The sequence below is a fragment of the Papio anubis genome, chromosome 15 (genome assembly GCF_008728515.1).
Source record: "Papio anubis isolate 15944 chromosome 15, Panubis1.0, whole genome shotgun sequence".
Taxonomy (NCBI): domain Eukaryota; kingdom Metazoa; phylum Chordata; class Mammalia; order Primates; family Cercopithecidae; genus Papio; species Papio anubis.
Genome location: NC_044990.1, coordinates 78,495,922 through 78,507,157, shown reverse-complemented (window position 1 = coordinate 78,507,157; position 11,236 = coordinate 78,495,922). Strand labels below are relative to the sequence as shown.

At 44.2% G+C, this 11,236-nt stretch overlaps 1 pseudogene; it reads left to right on the top strand.

Moving 5' to 3' along the window:
• Positions 1-9,064: 9,064 nt before the first annotated feature.
• Positions 9,065-10,594, top strand: LOC101023006 (annotated as a pseudogene).
• The last annotated feature ends 642 nt before the right edge of the window (positions 10,595-11,236 follow it).

Sequence of the window (11,236 nt, the reverse complement as noted above, 5' to 3'; positions counted from 1 at the left end):
ATGCGATACCACCTTATTCCCACAAGAATGGCCATAATCAAAAAATCAAAAAATAATAGATGTCGGCATGGATGTAGTGAAAAGGGAACACTACTACACTGCTGGTGTGAATGTAAATTAGTACAACCACTATGCAAAACAGTGTGGAGATTCCTTAAAGAACTAAAACTAGAATTATCATTTGATCCAGCAATCCCACTACTGGGTATCTACCCAGAGGAAAAGAAGTCATTATACGAAAAAGATAATTGCACACACGTTTACAACAGCACAATTCACAATTTCAAAAATGTGGAACCAGACCAAATACCCATCAGTCAACAAGTGGATAAAGAAACTGTGATATGTGGTCAGGTGCAGTGGCTCACATCTGTAATCCCAGCACTTTGGGAGGCCAAGGCGGGTGGATCACCTGAGGTTGGGAGTTCAAGATCAGACTGACCAACATGGAGAAACCCCCATCTCTACTAAAAATACCAAAAATTAGCCAGGTGCTGTGATATATATATAGCACATCATATATGTATATAATGGAATACTACTCAGTCATAAAAAAGAATGAATTAATGGCATTCACGGCAACCTGGTTGGGATTGGAGACTATGATTCTAAGTAAAGTAACTCAGGATTGGAAAACCAACCATCGTATGTTCTCACTCATAAGTGGGAGCTAAGCTATGAGAATGCAAAGGCAGAAGAATTATACAATAAATTTTGAAGACTTGGGGAAAGTATGGGGAGGGGGTGAGGGATAAAAGACTACAAATTGAGTTCACTGTATACTTCTTGGGTCATGGGTGCACCAAAATCTCACAAATCACCACTAAAGAACGTCATCAGGTAACCAAACACCACCTGTTCCCCAAAAACCTATGGAAACAAAAAATTTAAAAAAAAATAAATAAAGCATGGATTAAAGGCAAAAATAAATAAATAAATTAGCCCACCTAAAAAAGAAAAACATGCTCACAGTTATTTATTTCAGGATGTTCGTATCAGAAAAGTATGGAAATACATAGAAACAATACAAATGTCCTTTAGTGAGGAACTGGTTGTATAATTATAAAGCCACATGTTGGCGTACTGTGCCACTGTAAGCAGAAATTAGGCCAGGGATGGTGGTGCGGGCCTGTAGACCCAGCCAGGAGTTGGAGGCTATGCTGTGCCATGATCGTGCCTGTGAAGAGACAATGTACTCCATCCTGGGCAACACAGCCAGACCAACCCCACATCAAAAAAGAGAGGAAGAGAAAGGAAGAGAGAAAGAAAAAAAGGAAGAAAGAAAGAAGGAAAGAAAGAAAGAAGGAAAGAGAGAGAGGGAGGAAGGGAGGGAGGGAGGAAGGAAGGAAGGAGAAAGACAGAGAGAGAGAGAAAGAAAGAAAGAGAGAAATTACAACTATTACTATTTATTATCATGAAGTAATCTCCATAGAAGGATAAAAGAATCATGTTTTATTGTTGTTGTTTTGGTTTGGTTTAATTTTATTTATTTATTTATTTATATTCTTTTGAGACGGAGTCTTGCTCTGTCGCCCAGGCTGGAGTGCACTGGTGCGATCTCGACTCACTGCAAACTCCACCTCCTGGGTTCACGCCATTCTCCTGCCTCAAGCCTCCCGAGTAGCTGGGACTACAGGCGCCCACCACCATGCCCGGCTAATTTTTTGTATTTTTAGTAGAGACGGGGTTTCACCATGTTAGCCAGGATGGTCTCGATCTCCTGACCTCGTGATCCACCCGTCTCGGCCTCCCAAAGTGCTGGGATTACAGGCGTGAGCCTCCGCGCACGGCCTAATTTTATTTTTTTAACCATGAGATCCCTTTATTGAACATCTTGTTTTGGTCAGTTTTATTGAGTGAATTTTTATAGGAATCTTGATAGGTCCTCCCCAATAAATTGCCATAAAGCCTTATTCAAGCCAGTCCAGCTTTCAGAACAAGTAGATTCCTGGAATAAGGAGTAAAGACCGTATTTATAGCTTAAATTTTTATATCCCAATTCCTTTTTTTTTTTTTTGAAATGAAGTCTCGCTCTTGTCCCCTAGACTGGAATGCAATGGCACGATCTCGGCTCACTGCAACCTCCGCCTCCTGGGTTCAAGCAATTTTCCTGCCTCAGTCTCCTGAGTAGCTGGGATTACAGGCCGGTTAATTTTGTATCTTTAGTAGCGATGGGGTTTCACTATGTTGGTCAGGCTGGGCTCAAACCCCTGACCTCAGGTGATCCATCCTCCTTGGCCTCCCAAATTGCTGGGATTACTGGCTTGAGTCACCCGCCCTGCAGACTCACCTTTCTTATGCAAACCAATCAACCAAAGCACATATTTGCAACCTCTTTAACTTACTCTTGGACACCAAGTGAACATTGCCCCTGCTCTAAATCACCCCAGGGCCAGGTGCCAGATGATCAGAGACCAATTCTGTGACCCTGAGCCAACTGAAATGATGTTAAGCTATACAATCCTAAATTTGCTCAAATTTGCCTGTGCCCTGCCTCATCCCTTCCTTTCCATAGAAATGACAATAAAGGCTCTGGGCTACACTTCTCTTCTTTGCTCCTTCTGCCTCCTCACCAATCCTGGTACTTCCCCATGTGACCCTGTGTGTCATGGTGTGGCCCCTTCTCTTCGGGAACTGTAAGTAATAAGACTTCTTGCAGGGTGTGGTGGCTCATGCCTGTAATCCCAGCACTTTGGGAGGCCAAGTTGGGGGGATCATGAGGTCAGGAGATCGAGAACATCTTAGCTAACACGGTGAAACCCTGTCTCTACTAAACATACAAAAAATTAGCCAGGCGTGGTAGCACATGCCTGTAGTCCCAGCTACTTCAGAGGCTGGGGCAGGAGAATCTCTTGAACCCAGAAGGCAGAGGTTGCAGTGAGCCGAGATCGTGTCACTGCATTCCAGCCTGGGCTGCACATCTCAAAAAAAAAAAAAAAAAAAAAAAAATGGTCAGGAGATCGAGACCATCCTGGCCAACATGGTGAAGCCCCGTCTCTACTAAAAACACAAAAATTAGCTGGGCCTGGAGGCACGTTCCTGTGGTCCCAGTTATTCAGGAAGCTGAGGCAGGAGAATCGCTTGAACCTGGGAGGCAGAGGTTGCAGTGAGCCAAGATTGTACCACTGCACTCTAGGCTGGAGTTCGAGACTCTGTCTCAAAAAAAAAGGCTTCTTTCAATGGCATTGTCCTCTCTGTATCATCACTCAGTCACCTCTATAAATTAAAACCCAGGTACAATTAAAACAAAGAATCATAAAATATTTTTAAGTAGTTAATTATGGGAGAGGGAAAGAATAAGGTGAGGGTAGCTAGAATAGAAGGTAGACTTCATTGAAATAACTTGTTTCAGAGATTTTACTTTGTAAGCAAGTACACATTTTATATAATCATTAAGAAAAATTGAATTTTAAGGGGAAATTTCCCAAAATAAAATCAAACAAAGAGTACTTAATGCATATCCAGTTGTGGCATAACCACACATAAAAACCATTCCAAATGACTTCATAACAGAAAATTTTCACTGTACATCAATAAAGGGAAATATCCTAAAGAATAAAAATTGCAAAAAATAAAAGCTTAAACTGATTTCAATAATCATATTATTAGCAGCAGTATTGGTATTATCATTCTGAGACTGCTGCGTGCACATTGTGGAATGAAAATGAATAATTTTGTGAGATACCAATTCTATTATTCCTATAATCTTGAATTTAGCTTGTAAATATTTGTATTAGTCTACAATATACCTAATTATGCTGCATAACAAACCACTCTAAACATCAATGACTTACAACCCTAAGCATTTATTTCTCATTCACATATCTGTGCTTCTGCTTTAAGCTACATTCTACAGGTTGACTGGCATTTGAACAGTTTAGGCTAGGCTCAGCTGGGCTTAGCTCCAGATTGCAGGTTTGATTCAGGTCTACAAGATGTATCTTTCATTATTCTGAAAGCAATAGGCTACTTGTGGCACGTTCTTCTCATGGCAATGACAGAGGTAGAAGAGGGCAAGCCCATATGCACGAGCACATTACCAACCTTGGCAGTCAGATGTGCTAATATACCATTGGTCAAAGCAAGTCACATGTTCAAGCCCTAAATCAATGGTTGTCATGAATGAGATAAAAAAGTCTCATGGCAAAGCCTAATGTCAATAGGAAGGGGTGGTATACTATTTTCAGGGAAGTGATGGGGACGGAGGATTATTTTCTTTTCTTTTTCTTTTTTTTTTGAGACGGAGTTTCACTCTTGTTCCCCAGGCTGGAGTGCAATGGCGTTATCTCGGCTCACTGCAACCTCTGCCTTCTGGGTTCAAGAGATTCTCCTGCCTCAGCCTCCCGAGTAGCTGGGACTACAGGCATGTGCCACCACACCTGGCTAATTTTTTGTATTTTTAGTAGAGGCGGGGTTTTTCCATGTTAGTCAGGCTGGCCTCGAACTCCCGACCTCAGGTGATCCGCCTGCCTTGGCCTCCGAAAGTGCTGGGATTACAGGCATGAGCCACCGTGCCAGAATTTTCTTAAAAAATAAATAAATAAATAAATACCATAATACCAATATGAACTTGTAATATATTTTATTTTTTAAAAATCCTTTTATCTGTCCACCTAAAGTGTCTAGAATCAAAATATCTCAGTAGCTATAAGTACTCCTGGCACCTGAAGGAGTTCAGAATATCCCACTGTAAAATATGCCATGCTGGCATGTTGACTATTTTGAGTTAAAAACAATAAACAGCAGGTACAAGGACATTCTGATCTCCTTTTTTTTTTTTTTTTTTTTTTTTGAGATGGAGTCTCACTCTGTCACCTAGGATGGAGTACAGTGTCACAATCTTGGCTCATTGCAACCTCCACCTCCCAGGTTCAGGCAATTCTCCTGCCTCAGCCTCCCAGGTAGGTAGGATTACAGGTGTGCACCACCACACTCAGTTCATTTTTTGTATTTTTAGTAGAGACGGGGTTTCACAATGTTGACCAGGCTGGTCTGAACTCCTGAGTTCAAGTGATCCACCTGCCTTGGCCTCCCAAAGTGCTGGGATTATAGGCGTGAGCCACCACACCTGGCCTGATCTCCCTTCTTTTTCTTAAAAACAAGAGATGAAATTACCATGTGAGAGCTGCTCTCCCTATAACGGGAGAAAAGAAACATTCTTATCATCAAGGATGGGAGGTTGAGACTGAGAGAATCCTGTACAAACAGACCTTACTAAAATAATTGTTATCTTCCTTTAGCCTCCACATACATTTTCATTACTTTACCACAATTGTTTAATGTTGTATTTTTTTTGTTGTTGTTGTTGTTTTTTTTTTTTTTTGAGACGGAGTCTCGCTCTGTGGCCCAGGCTGGAGTGCAGTGGCCGGATCTCAGCTCACTGCAAGCTCCGCCTCCTGGGTTTACGCCATTCTCCTGCCTCAGCCTCCCGAGTAGCTGGGACTACAGGCGCCCGCCACCTCGCCCGGCTAGTTTTTTGTTTTTTTTTTAGTAGAGACGGGGTTTCACTGTGTTAGCCAGGATGGTCTCGATCTCCTGACCTCGTGATCCGCCCGTCTCGGCCTCCCAAAGTGCTGGGATTACAGGCTTGAGCCACCGCGCCCGGCCTAATGTTGTATTAAATTATTTAGGTTTTGTCAGTTCTTTCGGTTTAAATCCTTATGAGGGCTCCTCTGTCACAGAAAACATACAGTAAATAAATTTGTATGTTTCTGTTTTGTTAGTCTATCTAATGCGAAATTAATTATCAGGCCCGACCAGAGACCCCAAAAGAGTAGAGGTAATGTTTTACCTTCCCTACGCACCCATTATTGTCTCTAAATATCATTTCCAATTAAAAGGAATCAGAGAGCTTTGAGGAAATGGCTGAATCCAGGTCTGGGGCAGAAAAAGTACAAAATGAATTTGGAAAATTTTATCTCACCAGATAGCAAGTAAGCTATCAGAGATTACTAGGAATGTGTCAAAAGGATTTAGGAACCAACCTGAAGAGGCACTCACTGGCCAAATATGGAACAATTTGAATATCAATAAGAATGATAACTGTGGCCGGGCGCCGTGGCTCACAGCTGTAATCCCAGCACTTTGGGAGGCTGAGGTGGGCGGATCACCTGAGGTCGGGAGTTCGAGACCAGCCTGACTAACATGGAGAAACCCCGTCTCTACTAAAAATAAAAATTAGCCGGGTGTGGTGGCTCATGCCTGTAATCCCAGTTACTCGGGAGGCTGAGGCGGGAGAAGCATATGAACCCGGGAGGTGGAGGCTGTGGTGAGCTGAGACTGCGCCATTACACTCCAGCCTGGGCAACAAGAGCTCAACACCATCTCAAACAAACAAACAAAAAGAATAATAATTGCAATGGATTGAAGTATATTAATGATATTTAAATACATGAAATAATGAGACTTTAAATATTGGTCATTGTTGGAGGATGCTAGGGAACCAACTCATCCTTTTGAAAACTGGTAAATAAAGGGAAATAAGCATATATCCTGTCTTTCCTGTATGTACTCTATCATTAGTAAACAAATATTAGAGAATAGGAAGTTTCTCTTTATATATATTCCAGCTAACACGTGAAGATGGAATAATTCAATTTGATATCATCATTTTTCAAACGGTAATGAATTAAATATCATTTATGACTCCTAACATCACAAAGAGAGAGATAACCAAATATCATGGGCCTCCTGATAGAATACAACACTGCCTATGAAGTAGTCGTCCCCCCAAACCCCCCCAAAATTTGAACCTGAATCTCATCAAGCCTCTAGATCCAATATGCCAGAGGTCGGGAGTTCGATATCAGCCTGACTAACATTATGAAACCCCATCTCTACTAAATACACAAAATTAGCTGGGTGTAGTGGCGCACACCTGTAATCCCAGAAATATGGAGGAGAGAAACATTAAATGACATCATATGAAGGCAAGAGCAAAACCCAAATTATGGAAAACTACAGGAGGAACAACTGATTTTCTTCAATACATAAGCTGCAAGAATAAAACAAAGATAGAGGCTAGGCGTGGTGGCTCACACCTGTAATCCCAGCACTTTGGGAGGCCAAGGCGGGCAGATCACGAGGTCAGGAGTTCGAGACCAGCCTGACCAACATGGTGAAATCCCGTCTCTCCTAAAAATACAAAAATTAGCCGGGCGTGGTGGTGCTTGCCTGTAATCCCAGCTACTCAGGAGACTGAAGCAGGAGAATTGCTTGAACCCGGGAGGCGGAGGTTGCAGTGAGCCGTGATCGAGCCATTGCACTCTAGTTTAGGGGACAGCAAAACTCCATCTCAAAAAAAAAAAAAAAAAGAGAGAGAACTGACAATACAAATGTTGGAGAGGATGTGGAGCAATGAGAACACTCACATATTGCTGATGCGAGTGTAAAATAGTACAACCATTTTGAAAGCTCTTCGGTAGCTTCTTAAAAAGTTGAATATAGGCCGGGCGCGGTGGCTCAAGCCTGTAACCCCAGCACTTTGGGAGGCCGAGGCGGGTGGATCATGAGGTCAGGAGATCAAAACCATTCTGGCTAATAAGGTGAAACTCTGTCTCTACTAAACTCTCTGTCTCTACTAAACTCTGTCTCTACTAAAAATACAAAAAATTAGCCAGATGTGGTGGCGGGCGCCTGTAGTCCCAGCAATTCGAGAGGCTAAGGCAGGAGAATGGCGTGAACCCAGGACGCGGGGCTTGCAGTGAGCTGAGGTCGAGCCACTGCACTCCAGCCTGGGAGACAGAGCAAGACTCTGCCAAAAAAAAAAAAAGTTCAATATAAATCAGGCAAAGTGGCCAGGCACGGTGGCTCATGCTTGTAACCCCAGCACTTTGGGAGGCCGAGGCAGGCAGATCACTTGAGGTCAGGAGTTTGAGACCAGCCTGGCCAACGTGGCGAAACCCGCCTCTACTAGAAATACAAAAATTAGCCGGGTGTGGTGGCATGTGCCTGTAATCCCAGCTAGTCAGGAGCCAGAGGTAGGAGAATCGCTTGAACCTGGGAGGCGGAGGTTGCAGTGAGCTGAGATTACACCTCTGCACTCCAGTCTGGGTGACAGAGCGAGACTCTGTCTCAAAAAATAAAAATAAATTTAAAAATAAATAAATTAGGCATGGTGGCTCCCTCGCACCTGTAATCCCAGCTACTTGAGAGGCTGAGAGGGAAGGATCACTTGAGCCCAGGAATTCCAGGCTGCGGTGAGCCATGATCATACCATAGCACTTCACTCTGGGCAAGAGAGCAAGACCCCATCTCTAAAAAAACAGAAAAAGAAAAGTTGACTATACATGTACCCTATGACCCAGCAAATCCACCTCTAGGTGTTTATCCAACAGAAATAAAAACAAGAATGTTCTAGGCATCTGTATTAAAAAAAAAAAACTGGGAAAACCCAGCTATAGAAATTACATTACTGGTTGCTTATGGAAGACTGACTGGGAAGAGGCATGAGGGAACTTTGTGGCCTGATAGAAATGTTCTATATCTGGAAATGTATTCATCAAGACTGACTAAGTGACAAAAAAAAAAAAAAACAAAAACACCACCTGATAGAATAGTGTACTTGAGATCTGAGCATTTCACTCCATGTTAAATACATCTCAGGCTTTTTTTTTTTTTTTTTTTTTTTTTGAGACCGAGTCTCACTGTGTCACGCGGGCTGGAGTGCAGTGGCTCAATTCTGGCTCACTGCAACCTCTGCCTCCGAGTTCAAGCGATTCTCCTGCCTCGGCCTCCCTAGTAGCTGGGATTACAGGTGTGCGCCACTACACCCAGCTAATTTTGTGTATTTAGTAGAGATGGGGTTTCATAATGTTAGTCAGGCTGATATCGAACTCCCGACCTCTGGTGATCCACCCGCCTCAGCCTCCCAAAGTGCTGGGATTACAGGTGTGAGCCACTGTGGCCAGCCATCTCAGTCTTTTAAAAGGTGTTCCCACATGTGCACACACACACATACACACACATGTTAGAAAAGAGACTCAGAAGACAATCATACTGTGTAGACCTTCCCTGGATCCTGATTGAAACATTCTGATTTTTTAAATGTATCACATTTATGAGACAACTGGAAATTTGAAAAGTGATTGGAATTTGACAACATTAAGGAGTTACCATTATTTTAGCTATGATAACTGTATTGAGGTGATTATATAAAATAAAGGCTTTGCAGGAAGGACAATGAAGATCCAGAGCCACAGGCTGCCCGTGTGCAGCAGGAAGTAGCAAGAGACCAGTGTCCCAGCAGAGCGTGCCTGTCTGGCTCATCTACCATTACAGAGACATCTCTGCCCATGGGGCTGAGAGACCCCAGCCTTTCCCCACGCTAAAGCTGCAGGGTATTGAGGTACTGGCCAGATGTCTTCCCACAAAGGATCTGTGGTGGCATGGGGCAATGCGGCTCCTGCCAGTAACAGGGAAACTGACATGGTGGAACTAGCTGAACTGGGACCCCTACTACAAGAGAAGGATGGATGGGTTATCACCAACCCAACCAAAGCTGAAGAAGTGCAAACATGTTCAATGCCTCAGGAAAAGGAGGAGAAGGTAAAGCTACTGATGCACTGCACTTCCACTATGCCACGGAGGAGATGGAGGAGTTTGTGTGCAAGGTCTGGGAGGGACACTGGAGGGCCATCCCATATGATGTTGTCCCTGACTGACTGAAGGACAATGACTACCTGCTACATGGCCATAGACCATCCATGCCTTCCTTTTGGGCTTGCTTCAAGAGCATCTTCCACATCCATGTGAAAATGGGCATCATCTGGACCCATCTGCTTGGTTTCATGCTGTTTCTCTTTTGAGGATCTTGACCATGCTCAGACCAAATATGTACTTCATGGACCCTCTACAGGAGAAAGTGGTATGGGGACGTCCTTTGTGGTGTAGTGCTCTGCCTCAGTTCCTCCTGGCTATTCCACACTGTCTATTGTCATTCAGAGAAAGTCTCTTAGACTTTTTCCAAACTGAACTACTCAGCGATTGCTCTACTGATTACGGGGAGCTTTGTCCCCTGCTCTGTTACTCCTTCCACTGTTCCCCACAGCCAAGCTCATCTGCCTCTTCTATGTCTGTGTTCTGGGCATTTCTGCCATCACGGTGGCACAGTGGGACCGGTTTCCACTCCTAAGCACTGGCAGACACAGCAGGAGCATTCCTGGGACTTGGCTTGAGTGTTATTATGCCCGTCATGCATTTTCCTATCACTAAAGCTTTGTCAGGGCCAGCGCCATGGGCTGGATGGGCTGGTCCTTCCTCACAGCTGTGATGTACAGCTGGCCTTTATGCTGCCCGAATTCCTGAATGCTTCTTTCCTAGAAAATCTGACATATGGTTCCAGTCTCATCAGATTCCCCATGTCCTGGTGGTGGCAGCATCCTTTGTCCACTTCTCTGGGGTCTCCAACCTTCGGGAATTCTATTTTGGCCTAGAAAGTGGCTGTACTGATGACTTCCTTCTCTAAGACTTCCCACCTGAGGGGTGGAGGAGGAATTTCTCAAGTGCTTTTAAAAATAACTTCTGAGGCCGGGCGCGGTGGCTCAAGCCTGTAATCCTAGCACTTTGGGAGGCCGAGACGGGCGGATCACAAGGTCAGGAGATCGAGACCATCCTGGCTAACACGGTGAAACCCCGTCTCTACTAAAAAGTACAAAAAACTAGCCGGGCGAGGTGGCGAGCGCCTGTAGTCCCAGCTACTCGGGAGGCTGAGCCAGGAGAATGGCGTAAACCCGGGAGGCGGAGCTTGCAGTGAGCAGAGATCCGGCCACTGCACTCCAGCCTGGGTGACAGAGCGAGACTCCGTCTCAAAAAAAAATAAAAAATAAAAAATAACTTCTGGCAGGCACGGTGGCTCACGCCTGTAATCCCAGTTCTTTGGGAGGCCAAAGTGGGAGGGTGCTTGAGCACAGGAGTTTGAGGCTACAGTGAACTATGATCATGTCACCACACTCCAGCTTGGACAACAGAGACCCCGTCTCTGTAAAAAATTAAAATTCAAAATGAAAATACCTTCTTCACTGAAGTGAGGGGAGTCTGAGTTGTCTGGAGGAAACCTCTTAGAGAATTCAACATCAACCAACTTTCAGCCCCCTTCTACATTCACTAGGCACTGAACTTTCCATTTCCACTCCCCTAGTTTGGGAGGGGGAATGGTCAAACCTAGCCATCTCTTCCCTCAACAGTCTTCCTCCTCAACAAGGCAACTACGGGCCCCTCACAGAGACAGAGAGACAGT